This window comes from Tamandua tetradactyla, chromosome 3, assembly GCF_023851605.1.
Source record: "Tamandua tetradactyla isolate mTamTet1 chromosome 3, mTamTet1.pri, whole genome shotgun sequence".
Lineage (NCBI taxonomy): Eukaryota > Metazoa > Chordata > Mammalia > Pilosa > Myrmecophagidae > Tamandua > Tamandua tetradactyla.
Window position 1 is genome coordinate 30425779 of NC_135329.1, and position 16151 is coordinate 30441929.

The 16151-nt window shown below is 35.6% G+C and overlaps 1 protein-coding gene across 17 annotated transcripts in view; it reads left to right on the forward strand.

Annotated features, from left to right (window-relative positions):
* The window catches only part of HMBOX1 (homeobox containing 1), a 280883-nt gene that overhangs the window by 90441 nt on the left and 174291 nt on the right, over window positions 1-16151 (forward strand). Inside the window, exon 1 of one of the 17 annotated variants that reach the window (XM_077152927.1) lies at window positions 13719-13736. The exons of the other annotated variants lie outside the window; for them this stretch is intronic. The gene's annotated coding sequence lies outside the window, so the exon portion shown is untranslated. Of the gene's footprint in view, window positions 1-13718; window positions 13737-16151 lie in introns of those variants that run through there. 17 annotated transcript variants of the gene reach the window in all.

Consider the following 16151-nt stretch of genomic DNA (forward strand, 5'->3'; position numbering starts at 1 on the left):
GAGATGATATCTCATTGTGGTTTTGATTTGCATTTCTCTAATGGCCAGGGACATTGAGCATCTCTTCATGTACCTTTTGGCCATTTGTATTTCCTCTTCTGAGAGGTGTCTGTTCAAGTCTTTTTCCCATTTTGTAATCGGGTTGGCAGTCTTTTTGTTGTTGAGTTGAACAATCTCTTTATAAATTCTGGATACTAGACCTTTATCTGATATGTCATTTCCAAACACTGTCTCCCATTGTGTAGGCTGTCTTTCTACTTTCTTGATGAAGTTCTTTGATGCACAAAAGTGTTTAATTTTGAGGAGCTCCCATTTATTTATTTCCTTCTTCAGTTCTCTTGCTTTAGGTTTAAGGTCCATAAAACCGCCTCCAATTGTAAGATTCATAAGATATCTCCCTACATTTTCCTCTAACTGTTTTATGGTCTTAGACCTAATGTTTAGATCTTTGATCCATTTTGAGTTAACTTTTGTATAGGGTGTGAGATATGGGTCTTCTTTCATTCTTTTGCATATGGATATCCAGTTCTGTAGGCACCATTTATTGAAGAGACTGTTCTGTCCCAGGTGAGTTGGCTTGACTGCCTTATCAAAGATCAAATGTCCATAGATGAGAGGGTCTATATCTGAGCACTCTATTCGATTCCATTGGTCGATATATCTATCTTTATGCCAATACCATGCAGTTTTGACCACTGTGGCTTCATAATATGCCTTAAAGTCAGGCAGTGTGAGACCTCCAGCTTGGTTTTTTTTCCTCAAGATGTTTTTAGCAATTCGGGGCACCCTGCCCTTCCAGATAAATTTGCTTATTGGTTTTTCTATTTCTGAAAAATAAGTTATTGGGATTTTGATTGGTATTGCATTGAATCTGTAAATCAATTTAGGTAGGATTGACATCTTAACTATATTTAGTCTTCCAGTCCATGAACACGGTATGCCCTTCCATCTATTTAGGTCTTCTGTGATTTCTTTTAACAGTTTTTTGTAGTTTTCTTTATATATGTTTTTTGTCTCTAGTTAAATTTATTCCTAGGTATTTCATTCTTTTAGTTGCAATTGTAAATGGGATTCGTTTCTTGATTTCCCCCTCAGCTTGTTCATTACTAGTGTATAGAAATGCTACAGATTTTTGAATGTTGATCTTGTAACCTGCTACTTTGCTGTACTCATTTATTAGCTCTAGTAGTTTTGTTGTGGATTTTTGCGGGTTTTCAACGTATAGTATCATATCGTCTGCAAACAGTGATAGTTTTACTTCTTCCTTTCCAATTTTGATGCCTTGTATTTCTTTTTCTTGTCTAATTGCTCTGGCTAGAACCTCCAACACAATGTTGAATAATAGTGGTGATAGTGGACATCCTTGTCTTGTTCCTGATCTTAGGGGAAAAGTTTTCAATTTTTCCCCATTGAAGGTGATATTAGCTGTGGGTTTTTCATATATTCCCTCTATCATTTTAAGAAAGTTCCCTTGTATTCCTATCTTTTGAAGTGTTTTCAACAGGAAAGGATGTTGAATCTTGTCAAATGCCTTCTCTGCATCAATTGAAATGATTATGTGATTTTTCTGCTTTGATTTGTTGATATGGTGTATTACATTAATTGATTTTCTTATGTTGAACCATCCTTGCATACCTGGGATGAATCCTACTTGGTCATGATGTATAATTCTTTTAATGTGTTGTTGGATACGATTTGCTAGAATTTTATTAAGGATTTTTGCATCTATATTCATTAGAGAGATTGGCCTGTAGTTTTCTTTTTTTGTAATATCTTTGCCTGGTTTTGGTATGAGGGTGATGTTGGCTTCATAGAATGAATTAGGTAGTTTTCCCTCCGCTTCGATTTTTTTGAAGAGTTTGAGGAGAGTTGGTACCAATTCTTTCTGGAATATTTGATAGAATTCACATGTGAAGCTGTCTGGTCCTGGACTTTTCTTTTTAGGAAGTTTTTGAATGACTGATTCAATTTCTTTACTTGTGATTGGTTTGTTGATGTCATCTATGTCTTCTTGAGTCAAAGTTGGTTCTTCATGTCTTTCCAGGAACCCGTCCATTTCCTCTAAATTGTTGTATTTATTAGCGTAAAGTTGTTCATAGTATCCTGTTATTACCTCCTTTATTTCTGTGAGGTCAGTAGTTATGTCTCCTCTTCCATTTCTGATCTTATTTATTTGCATCCTCTCTCTTCTTCTTTTTGTCAATCTTGCTAAGGGCCCATCAATCTTATTGATTTTCTCATAGAACCAACTTCTGACCTTATTGATTTTCTCTATTATTTTCATGTTTTCAATTTCACTTATTTCTGCTGTAATCTTTGTTATTTCTTTCCTTTTGCTTGCTTTGGGATTAGTTTGCTGTTCTTTCTCCAGTTCTTCCAAGTGGACAGTTAATTCCTGCATTTTTGCCTTTTCTTCTTTTCTGATATAGGCATTTAGGGCAATAAATTTCCCTCTTAGCACTGCCTTTGCTGCGTCCCATAAGTTTTGATATGTTGTGTTTTCATTTTCATTCGCCTCGAGGTATTTGCTAATTTCTCTTGCAATTTCTTCTTTGACCCACTCGTTGTTTAAGAGTGTGTTGTTGAGCCTCCACGTATTTTGTGAATTTTCTGGCACTCCGCCTATTATTGATTTCCAACTTCATTCCTTTATAATCCGAGAAAGTGTTGTGTATTATTTCAATCTTTTTAAATTTGTTGAGACTTGCTTTGTGACCCAGCATATGGTCTATCTTTGAGAATGATCCATGAGCACTTGAGAAAAAGGTGTATCCTGCTGTTGTGGGATGTAATGTCCTATAAATGTCTGTTAAGTCTAGCTCATTAATAGTAATATTCAGATTCTCTATTTCTTTATTGATCCTCTGTCTAGATGTTCTGTCCATTGATGAGAGTGGTGAATTGAAGTCTCCAACTATTATGGTATATGAGTCTATTTCCCTTTTCAGTGTTTGCAGTGTATTCCTCACGTATTTTGGGGTATTCTGGTTCGGTGCGTAAATATTTATGATTGTTATGTCTTCTTGTTTAATTGTTCCTTTTATTAGTATATAGTGTCCTTCTTTGTCTCTTTTAACTGTTTTACATTTGAAGTCTAACTTGTTGGATATTAGTATAGCCACTCCTGCTCTTTTCTGGTTGTTATTTGCATGAAATATCTTTTCCCAACCTTTCACTTTCAACCTATGTTTATCTTTGGGTCTAAGATGAGTTTCCTGTAGACAGCATATAGAAGGATCCTGTTTTTTAATCCATTCTGCCAATCTATGTCTTTTGATTGGGGAATTCAGTCCATTAACTTTCAGTGTTATTACTCTTTGGATAATGTTTTCCTCTACCATTTTGCCTTTTGTATTATATATATCATATCTGATTTTCCTTCTTTCTACACTCTTCTCCATACCTCTCTCTTCTGTCTTTTTGTATCTGACTCTAGTGCTCCCTTTAGTATTTCTTGCAGAGCTGGTCCCTTGGTCACAAATTCTCTCAGTGACTTTTTGTCTGAGAATGTTTTAATTTCTCCCTCATTTTTGAAGGACAATTTTGCTGGCTATAGGAGTCTTGTTTGGCAGTTTTTCTCTTTTAGTAATTTAAATATATCATCCCACTGTCTTCTAGCTCCCATGGTTTCTGCTGAGAAATCTACACATAGTCTTATTGGGTTTCACTTGTGTGTGATGGATTGTTTTTCTCTTGCTGCTTTCAAGATCCTCTCTTTCTCTTTGACCTCTGACATTCTAACTAATAAGTGTCTTGGAGAATGCCTATTTGGGTCTAATCTTTTTGGGGTGCGCTGCACTTCTTGGATCTGTAATTTTAGGTCTTTCATAAGAGTTGGGAAATTTCCAGTGATAATTTCTTCCATTAGTTTTTGTCCTCATTTTCCCTTCTCTTCTCCTTCTGGGACACCCACAACACGTATATTTGTGCGGTTCATATTGTCCTTGAGTTCCCTGATACCCTGTTCAAATGTTTCCATTCTTTTCCCGATAGTTTCTGTTTCTTTTTGGAATTCAGATGTTCCATCCTCCAAATCACTAATTCTATCTTCTGTCTCTTTAAATCTATCATTGTAGGTATCCATTGTTTTTTCCATCTTTTCTACTTTATCCTTCGCTTCCATAAGTTCTGTGATTTGTTTTTTCAGTTTTTCTATTTCTTCTTTTTGTTCAGCCCATGTCTTCTTAATGTCCTCCGTTAATTTATCGATTTCATTTTTGAAGAGGTTTTCCATTTCTGTTCGTATATTCAGCATTAGTTGTCTCAGCTCCTCTATCTCATTTGAACTATTGGTTTGTTCCTTTGACTTGGCCATATTCTCAATCTTCTGAACGTGGACCGTTATCTTCTGCTGGCGTCTGGGCATTTAGTCAGATTTCCCTGGGTGTCGGACCCAACAAGGTTGTAAGATTTTTCTGTGAAATCTCTGGGTTCTGTTTTTCTTATCCTACCCAGTAGGTGGCGCTCGTGGCACACGATGTCTCACGTGTTTGGAAGGGATCCCCCGGTCACCATTCTCCACGACCGGGGGATTTCCGATCCAATTCTCTCAGTTGGTCCGGGGGGCCACACGTGGTGGGGGGGCGTCAGCCACCGCGGCTTGAGGGGACCCTGTGGCTCCTTTATTAATTCCCCTATTGATGTTTGGTTGGACCCAGTCCCTGCCACAGTTGGAAATTCCCTCCTCTCCATGGAGGGGTGTTGGTCGCCAGCCACAGCGGCCCGGGGAATTCACCACCGGACCAGGAAGCTGCCCGCGGGGGAGGGTCATCGGTCGCCGGCCACAGCGGCCTGGGGAATTCACCACCGGACCAGGAAGCCGCCCGCGCGGGAGGGTCGTCGGTCACCGTCCGCCTCGGCCTGGGGAATTCGCCAACAGACCAGGAAGCCACCTGCCAAAGAGGGTGGCTTGGGAAACTTGCCTCTCCGAGACTCTCAGCTGGCCCCCATCATCACTTTTTAATCACTTGCGTTTTAGAATCTATAAGATATAAGAGGTAGAGTTACATAACAAAAAATATATACAATACAATATTAATGGCATTTGTAATTACCTAAATGGTTACCTTTACCACAGAACTCTGTTTCTTTATGCCTCTTTAATCTACTGTGTAGTGTCCTCCCCTTTCTGCTTGTAGGGCAAATTTATTGGTAGTGGACTTCCTTGGCTTTCGTTATCTTGGAATATTTCACTGGGTATTTGGTTGTTAGCTGTTTTCCTTCAATACAGGTATTTCAACCCACTGACTCTTTTCCTCTGATTTCTGATGAGAAATCTGTACTTATCTAATTGAAATTCCCTTGTTTTCCCCTTCAAGCTTTTTGAAGTCTTTGTCTTTTTAATTCAACATTTTGATCATTATATGTCTGGTAGTTGTCCTGAAATTTATCTTGTTTGGTGTTTGATGGACTTCTTGAAAGTACATATTCATGTCTTTTTTCAAGTTTGAAAAGTTTTCTGTCATTATTTCTTTGAACATTTCTCTTGCTCCTTTTTCTCCTTCTTTTCCCTCTCTGACTCCCGTAATGCATATATTGGTGTGCTTCATGGGGCCCTGAAGATATCTTCAGAGTTGTTTTCCCCCCCCACTTTTTCTAATTCTCTTTTGTTTCTAATTCTCAGTCTGACTCATTTCACTGGTCTTCAAGTTCACTGACTCTTCCTCCAACTCCAACCTGCTTTTAAAACTCTCCTGGAAAGTTTTTATTCAAGTATTGTTGTCTTCAACTCTGGTATTTCTATTTGGTTTCTTTGTAATGTTTTTATCTCTCTTTTGAGGTTCTCACAGTGTTCATTCATTGCTTTCTGATATCCTTTAGTTGTTATTGTTGTTGTTTTCTGTATTTTCCTTCATCTCTTTGAACATGAGAATTCTGGGTTATTGTGTTTTTGTTTTTGGTTTTTTTTTTAAGTCTTTTGTTGATTTGTCCACAGTCTGGTCTTCTTGATGTTTTCATGTTCTTCCTTTGTATGAACAATCATTTCCTGATTCTTCGTCATATAAATTTTTTTGTTGCAAAAGTGTTTGTTTTAATATTTAAACTCTTAAAATTGGGATTTCATCCCTGAGCTGTTCCTGGAGTTTGTACATAGTTAGTGATAAGATAGAGGTTTCAGTGAGAAGAACTGACAAAGCCAAGTACAACAATCCAAAAAGCACCTTCACAGTCTTTGCAAATTGGTTGTGAAGGTCAGCCCAAGGTGAATGCAATCTTTCCTGTCTTTTCTTGGGCTGTGTTTTGTCCTAGGCTTGTGCCTGCTATTGTTCTTAGGAGTACCCTTGATTACAGGAATTAAAATACCCTCTCTGCAATCCAGGAAACTGACTGTCTCCCTTTACCAGGTGTTCCACTGTAGTGTTTAAAAGAGGTAAACCTTTGCCGTAGGCCACCTGACTCAATCGTTTCTTATAGTGGTTTTGCTGTCTCAAGCTACTTTTACCTTAAGGTCAGAATGTGGAAAGGCTGCTCACCAGAGAGAACTTTCCCAGGTCTGTATTTTCCAGTTGTAACAATGCCAAGGAACCATATGGGAGCGTGAAGTCTGTTCCACATTGCCATGAGGAGAGGACAATAGAGACACTGGGAGAGTTTGCCAGGTACTTCTTCTATGGCTCTTTGAAGTTGCATTTTCTTGGTTCACCACTTTCCCAATAAGTGCAGCCCTTTTAACTTTTCTGTGGTTTTAAGAAGGGTACTGACTTTAATTCTCCTCTGCCACTTTTGCCTAGAGTGGCTTGGTACCATGGCTGTCTGCAGAAGTGTGGCCACTAGGAATCTGAATTAAGTAAACAAAAACAGTGATCAACATACCACCACATCCTGGGGAACTAGGTCTTTATTTCCTACCCTGGCACAAAGGGTCGGAATTAAGTACCTCACTGCTTCCTGCCTAAAGGTTAGGGGATGGGTGACAATAACCTATTATTTCCACGTTTACCAGTCTCTTCCTCCTGCTCTTTCCTGGATTCTGCACAGTGATCTGTTGCACAGAGTTTTGAAATGGTTGATTGACAGTTCTTTCGTGTTTAATTGTTATTGTGGAAGGACTGATTTCTGAAGCTTCCTACTCTGTAATCTTCCTACTGTTGGTTTTTTTGTTTTGTTTTTTAATATAGTATAATCTATGTACAATAGAGAATAGAGGTTTCAAAGTTACTTTAATGTTTGCACCGGGATCAGGGTATGCAGGTTAGTTCTTTGTTCTAGTTGTATACTAATGAGTATGATTTTTGTTTATTTTGGACCAGAAGATGTTTTTTTAAAATAGTAGTTATGCAGACTTGTTTTTAAATTATTTATAATGATAATAGGACACAGCTATTCAAATTTTAAGTCTTTCTATTGTAATTGACTCAAAAACTATTATAGATTAAGCAATATGAAAATGCTGAACCTCCGAATTCTTAGTTTAGTATTTTTAGCTATCTTAGGAATGTTGACAGTCTGCACAGAGCTTGGCTCTAAAGGCACTATATGTATAAATTGTAAACCAATAGCAGGATATCTTTTTTTAATCCTGGGAAGACTCATTACTTAATTACTTGACTGTCAAAAGTAAAGCTCATATGTCTTTGTGTACTTAGCTTTTTGCACAGAATTTGGCTAACAGTCGATACTTAATAGGTGCTTATTGATTCTCTCTAGAAATGTTTTAATTGTATTAGTTTTAACTTTAGAAGTGTAGGAATTTCTGGTGCAAATTTTGAGAATCAGAACGCTTAAAATTGTGCTATCTGAGTGAGTCTTGAAAATAGGGATTTTTTTTCATTTCTTTACAAAGCACAGATCTATTTACTGCTTATATTGTGAGCACTTTGGTAGGGACTGAGATTACAACAATAATAAGAAACAATCCCTACTTCTAATTTTCTTTATTAGAGAAGTTGTGGATTTACAGAATAATCACACATAAAATACAGGATTCCTATGTACCATCCCACCACCAACACCTTTCATTGGTGTGACGTATTTGTTACAATTGAGGATAGCACATTTTTATAATTATGCTATTACTTAAAGCCCATAGTTTAACTGAGGGTTCACTGTGTAGTGTAGTTCCATTGATTTAAAAAAAAATTTTTCTGATACCATTTATACAATCAAACATTTTCCTTTTTAATCATTCAGATATATATTTCAGTGCTGTTAGTGACACACACCACCATCCATTATCAAAACATTCGCATCATTCCAAATAGCAGCCCTGTACATTTAAGCCTTAACTTCCCATTCCTTATCCCCACCCATCCCCTGGTAACTTATATTCTAGATTCCCACTCTGTGAGTTTGCTTATTCCAATTGTTTGAAATCAGTGAGATCACACAATATTTGTCCTTAAGTATATTTCACTTAACATGATATCTTCAAGGTTCATCTGTGTTGCAAGTGTCAAGACTTTTGTTTCTTTTTACGGCTGAATAATATTCTGTTATATAACACATTATCCATTTATCAGTTGATTGACACTTGTGTTGCCTTCATCTTTTGGCAACTGTGAATAATGCTGCTATGAATATTGGCGTGCAAATATCTGTTTGAGTCCCTGCTTTCAGTCAAATCCCAATATGTAGTTGTGGAATTGCCAGGTCATATGGTAGTTTTAGTCTTAGCTTTCTGAGGAACCACCAAACCATCTTCCATAGTGGCTGCACCATTTCACATTGGCACCATGATAGATGAATGTTCCTATTTCTCCAATATTTTGCTGAATTCATTTATTAGCTCTAGGAGATTTCTTGTGGGTTGTTCAGGATTTTCTGTATATAAGAGTATACATCTGCAAGTAGGAAAGATTTCACTTCTTCTTTTTCAATTTGGATGCTTTTTATTTCTTTTTCTTACCTAACAGCTCTGACAAGTTTCCAGTACAGTGTTGAATAACATAAGTGACAATGGGCGTTTTCTTGCAGAGCCTCTAGTCTTTTACTGTTAAGTAGGATGTTAGCTGTGGAATTTTCATATATGCCTTTTATTATTTTAAGGAATTTTCCTTCTATTTCTAGTGTTTAAGTGTTTTATCAAGAAAGAGTACTGTATTTTCTCAAATACCTTTTCTCTGTCAATTGAGATCTTTTTTTTCCCTTTATTCTGTTCGTGTGGTGAATTATATTAGTTGATTTTCTTATGTTTAATTCCCACTTGATCATTGTGTTTAATTTTTATAAATTTTTGATTCAGCTTGCTAGTATTTCATTAAGGACTTTTGCATCTGTATTCATTAGAGATATTGGTCTGTAGTTTTCTTTTCTTGGGGTATCTTAATCAAGCTTTGGATGAGTTAGGTAGTGTCTCTTCCTCTTCAGTTTTTCTGAAGAGTTAGAGAAGAGTTGATGTTACATCTCCTTGGAATGTTTAGTTGGATTCCCCTGTGAAGGTATCTTTTGATTACTGAATCATTCTCTTTACCAATAATTGGTTTGCTGAGATCTTCTGTTTCTTCTTGATTCGATGTCAGTAGTTTGCGTGTTTCTATGCATTTGTCCATTTCATCTATGTTATCTAATTTATTGTTATGCAGTTGTTTATAGTGTACTGTTAAAGTTTTTTTTTATTTCAGTGGGGTTTCTGATAATGTCCCCCTTTTCATTTATGATTTTTGTTAATTATATCCTCTCTTTTTTCCTTTTTCAATTTTGTGATGAGTTTGTTGATTTTATTGATGTTTTCAAAGAACCAATTTTGGATTTTCTTGATTATCTCCTCTTTTGTTTGTTTTCCATTTCATTTATGTCCACTTTGATCTTTATTACTTCCTTCTTTCTGCTTATTTTGTGTTTAGTTTGCCCTATTTTCTCTAGTTTCTCCAGCTCTGAGGATTTGAAGTTTTTGTTCTTTTAAAATGTAAGCTTTTAGTGGGGTGCACAGGTAGTTCAGTGGTAGAACACTCGCCTTCCATGCAGGAGACCCAGGTTCGATTCCCAGACCATGCACCTTAAAAAAAAAAAAACAAAAAAAACATTAGGTGTTCAAATGTAAGCATTTAGAGCTATAAATTTCCCTCTCAGCACTGCATTTGCTACATCCTAAAAGTTTCGCTATGTTGTGTTTTCATTTTCAGTCACCTCAGGATATTTCCTAGTTTCACTTCTGATTCCTCTTTAACCCCTCAGTTGTTTAAGAGTGTGTTTAATTCCACCTATTAGTGAATTTCCATGTCTCCCTGTGTTTTAGTTTGCAAGCTGCTGGAATGCAATATACTGGAATTGGAATGGCTTTTATAAAGGAAATTTAATGACTTACGAGTTTATAGTTCAAAGCCCATAAAAATGTACAAACTAAGGCATACAGGGAAGATACCTTAATTCAAGGAAGGCTGATGGGTCAGGAACACCTCTGTCTGTTGGGTAGTCATGTGGATGGTATTTTCTGGTCCCTTGCTCCTTGGCTCCATTGCTTTCAGTTCCTGTGGGAGTTCCTCACTTTGCTGCTCCGTGACTGGCTTTCATCTCATGGCGACTTGTTTTGGCCTCCAGACATCTGCAAGCATCCATGTCTCTGTTTTCCCAAGTGTAGGCATCTGTGTTAGCTCTGAGAGCTCCCCAAAATGTTTCCTCTTTTAAAGAACTCCTGTAAACTAATTGAGACCCACCTGGATTGGGTGGAATCAGATCTCCATCTAATGAAAAGGTCACATCTGTAATTGGGTCTGCCACTTCTCCATGGAGATAATCTCATCAAAAGTTTCTGCCTTGCAATATTGAATCAGGATTAAAAGAAATGGCTTCCTGTACAAGATTGAAACAGGATTAAAACATAGCTGTTTTGGAATACATAATGCTTTCAAATGGGTGCACCCTCTTGTTATTGATCCAGCTTCATTCCATTGTTGTTGGAAAATATACATCATATTACTTCAGTATTTTTAAAAAATATTAAAAAAAAATTTTTTTTGTAACCCTGGGGGGACTCCTCCCACATGATTTGTTTGATGTTTTATTTTGTTTTAGTTTGATTGATGTTTCAGTATGATTTATCATGAAGAATGTCCTTGGCCACTCAAGATGAATGTATATTCTGTTTTGTTTATATGTCTTTGTAATGTCTACTTGGATTAATGTATAATTCAAATCCTGTACTTCCTTACTGATCTACTGACTATCTATTACTGAGAACAGTGTGTTAAAGTTTCCTCTTAATGTTGAACCATCAGTTTCTCCATTCAAATCTGTCAATAATTGCTTCAAATATTTGGGGCTTTACTGTGAGGTGCATATATATTTATGCTTTTTACATCTTCCTATCAAATTTTCCCCTTTTTCAGTATATAATGACAATTTTTGTCCCTTTTAACTATTTTTTTTAACTAAGGTCTATTTTATCCAATATTAATGTAGTTACCCCAGCTGTCTTTTGTTTATTTCTTGCATGGTATATTTTTTCCCCATCCTTTTACCCTCAATCTGATTATAATTTTGATTTTAATTTGAATCTCTTTACAAACAGCATATATTTGGATCATGCATTTTATCCATTCTGCCAATATCTCCCTTTTGACTGGAGAGTTTAATCCATTTAAATTTAGAATTACTGCTGATAATACAGGACTTTCTTCAGCCATTTTAAAATACATTTATTGAAAATGTATTTTCAATAAATACGTGAAAATGCATTTTCAAGTATTTATTCATGTAATACTTATTCATTTTTTGTCACTCACTTCCATTGAAGCTTACTTTTATATCTATTTCTTTTTCGTGTCCTACCATATTGAGTGCCCTCTCATATCTACTTGGATCTGTTTTCATCTTTTGTCCTTGTGGATACCATAGGATAAAGTTTAACATCCTAAATATATACAGTCATATTTGATTTGATAGCAACTGAATACCAACAGAATTCACGTATTCTTTTCCTATACCCCTCTGTCCGCACCATTTTTTTGTACTTATTGCCACTCATATCTTTGTATATTACATGTCCAAAAACCTAGATTTATCATTACTTTTTTTTTTATTGTACTTAATTTTTTTTTAATATTTACTGAATGAGTTCTTTTGGAATTAGATTTTTTTTTTATTTTTTGTTTTTTTAATTAATTAATGGAAAAAAAGAAATTAACCCAACATTTAGAAATCATAACATTCTACATATGCAATCAGTAATTCTTAACTATCATTACTTTTTAATGCATTTGTTTTTTTGTTTTGTTTGTTTTTTGAAATACTTTTATTGAGAAATGTTTACATACATACATTCCATACATGGTATAGAATCAGTGGCTCAGAATATCATCACATAGTTGTGTATTCATCACCGTGATCATATATTTTTTTAGAACATTTGCATCACTCCAGAAAAAGAAATAAAAAGGAAAAAACTCATACATACCATACCCCTTACTCCTCCCTCTCATTGACCACTAGTATTTACATCTACCCAATTTATTTTACCCCTTGTCCCACCTATTATTTATTTTTTTATCCGTATTTTTTACTCATCTGTCCATACGCTGGATGAAAGGAGCATTCGATACAAGGTTTCATAATCACAGAGTCACTTTGTAAAACTTGTATCTTTATACAGTCATCTTCCAAATCAAAGCTACTGGAACACAGCTCAACAGTTTCAGATACTTCCTCCAGCTACTCCAACATACTATAAACTAAAAAGGGATAACTATATAATGCATAATAATAACCTCCAGGATAACCTCTCGACTCTGTTTAAAATCTCTCAGCCCCTGAAACTTTTCTCATTTCTCTCTTTCTACTTTTGGTCAAGAAGGTTTTCTCAATCCCATGGTGATGGGTCCTGGCTCATCCCTGGGAGTCCTGTCCCATATTGCCAGGGAGATTTATACCCCTAGTAGTCATGTCCCATGTCGGGGGGGGGGGGGGGGCAATGAGTTTAGCTTTTTTTTCTTTGACATCAGCAGCATTCAAAATTTTATTATAAAACCAATATAAAAATATTTTAAAACACTGTAATCCATAATATTTTCATTTCTAAATATTTCTTTGTAGATCTTCTCCATATGCATAGCATTTATAAAAGCAGGGTACAATCAACTTTGCTTTCTGGCAACAGTATATTTGAAGGACTATTTAAAATCATTTTGCCATCAGGATCTCTCAGTTGGTTTTATTACATTGGTCACATAAGTCTTAAGTTCCCCAAATTTTAAAACCTAAAAATCTAAGGATGAGGATATCCAAGATCTTCATAGTGCTGCAATGAAAATACCCAGAATCCTTTGTGGAATGTGATGGGAAATACGTAAATGAAAAAAAAGAATGTGTTTCCATAATCTGCTTGTCATGGACGCAGAGCTACAGCATCTGGCTTTGTCAGTTACTGAGAAGCAAAGGAAACACTATTTGAAATATGACTTTGATGTGTGCTGACCATGGCCAAAGATTCTTCCCATGGAGACCTACTGTTCTTCAGGATTCCATCCCACATCAAAAGATGAGTCTAATCATATTGTGGGAAAGCACTGGGAAATTTGTAATCCTATAATGTTTCTGAACATCTCTATATGTAATGAAATTCTGTGAAGGGTAAATATGTTAATCAAGATATTCATTTGATGCCTGCTTATGCAAAAAAAAAAAAAAAGAAAGATTGAGAATATTTTTTGAAATTCACAGTAAATAGCCAAGTCATTTGATTTTCTCAGTTGTTTTCATGTTCTCAATTTCATTTATTTCTGCTCTAATCTTCATGATTTCTTTCCTTTTATGCATTTGCTTTTTTGCACCTGTAGTAATTAAGAAGTGGAGCTACATGCCAGGTAATCCCATACAATAATATTGGCATTTATAATTATTCAGATGATTACCTCTCAGTAAATTTACCATGAAATTTTATGTACTTGAGGGAAAATTAAAGACACGAATTACGTATCAGGAAAATATATTTTAATGGTGGTGTTGCAGCATATTGTCTTCTTCCAATGGATCCTCTTCTTACTGCTGACATTATCTTTAGTATTTGACCTGAAAAAACAAAACAAAAATAAATAGACCAAGTACTTATGGATTTAAAAGTATAATTATCTTTTTTTCTTTATATAGAATGGAAGAAAATGTGCTAGTACCTTTAACAAAATAAGCAGAACTTAACAGATATTAAAATTTTCAGCAACAACTTCTGCATTTCAGTAAAGGAATTATCAGGAAGTTGTCTACAGAGGTTTTATAAATATCACTGTATACTATATTCCCTGTTTATTATCCAAAAAGTTGATCAGGATTTTTTTATATATCACTTAATGCCCTAGTTTAAAACAGTGAAAACCCCAGCTGTTTTCATTTTGGTGTCTTCAAAAGTCTGAAAGGAAAATTTGTGTCAATACTGCAAACATAGAATAACTAAACTATATCTGCTTTTGTATCAAACAGTTAGCACCTTCTGGTTTACACAAAAGTGTAGTTAATATAAGCCTTCAGTTCTTACAGGGTGTCTGAATCATGACTTTTGAAACAGCTATTGTATTGCTACTCTCAAATTTTGAGTTTCTCAGTGATTCTGGTAGGCTAAATTTTTCATTTGGTTTTCTATGTCTTTATTTCTTTATGCCTAGTGTCATTTCCTTTCAGTCTGAAGAACTTCCTTTATCATTGCTTGTAGAGCAAATCTAGGTAATGGTGATGAACTTCCTCAATTTTTATCTGAGAATGTCTTAATTTTTCTCTCAGCTTTTAAGAGAATCTTTCCAGATATAAAATTTTGGCTTGCATTTGTTTTCCTTCAGCAGTTTAAGTATTTCAACCCACTGTCTTCTTGGCTGTCTGGTTTCTGAGAAGAAATCGGAACTCAATGTAATTGGGGCTCTTCTTGTATATAATACGTTATTTTTCCCTTGTAGCTTTCAGAATGCTCTCCTTGTCCCATGCATTTGGTATATAATTAATCTATGATGGAATGTATTTTTCTTGATGCTTATCCTGTTTGGTAATCTCTGGCCTATGTGAAATATGCATAGTCACATCTTTTGCTAAGTTTGGCGAGTCTCTTGTCCTTGTTTCTTTGACTATTCTTCTGCCCCTTTCCCCCTTTCTTCTCCTTTGGAACTCCCATAATGCATGCATTGTAGGGCTTGGTGGTATTTCATAGTTGTCTAAGGTTATTTTTGCTTGTAGTATTTATTTTTTCTTTATGCTTCTCAGCATGACTTATCTTAAGTATCTTGTCTTCAAATTCACTGATTCTTTCTTCTGCCAACTCCAAACTGTTTTTGAAAGCCTCCTAGGCATTTTGTATTTCAGTTATTTGGGTCTTCAATTCCATTAGTTCTATTTGGTTCCTTTTTTTAAATTTCTGTCATTTTACTTGTAGTCTCATATCAATCATTCATTGCCTTCCGGGTATCCTTTAGTTCTTTGTCTGTATTTTCTTTCATCTCCTTGTACATTTTTAAGATCATTTTTAAAGACTTTGTTCAGTGTGTCCCAATTCTCCTCTTCATTGGTTTTCCTTGGTTTTTATCCTCTTTCCTTGACTGTGCCATTGTTTCTTGTTTCTTTGTTCATCTTGCAATCCTTCATTGCACACATTACAAAATGAAGGAAGCACTGCATCTTTATATCTCAACTGCCTCTGTCCCTGTCTAAGAGAGCTTAAAATAAAAGCTGTTTCCAGTGCCTGCCCTTGCAAAACAAAAACGGAAACAATAGCTGCCACTGCCTTTGTTCTATGTGACTTGAAACAATAGCTGCCCTCAGAGCCAGGCCCATTATCTGAATTTGCTAATCAAAAGCCATCATCAGTGGTTTGAGTGTCCAGCACTGTTCTTGGGGAAGAGGATTTTTTTTTTCCCCATTATAAGGCATACGAATTGGGTAATTGCAGTGAAGGAATATAGATTGTGCAACAGGAATGATTGTAAAAATTCAGAAATGGATAGCACAAGACTACCTAAGTATAATACAGTATATTAGTACACTGAATGAAGCTGAATGTGAGAATGATAGAGGGAGGAGGGCTGGGGGCACAAATAGAATCAGAAGGAAAGATAGATGATAAAGACTGAGATGGTATAATCTAGGAATGCCTAGAGTGTATAATGATAGTGACTAAATGTACAAATTAAAAAATGTTTTTGCATGAGGAAGAACAAAGGAATGTCAATATTGCAGGGTGTTGAAAATAGATGGTAATTCATATTTTAAAACTTTAACTTGTGTGTGAGACTAAAGCAAAAAAT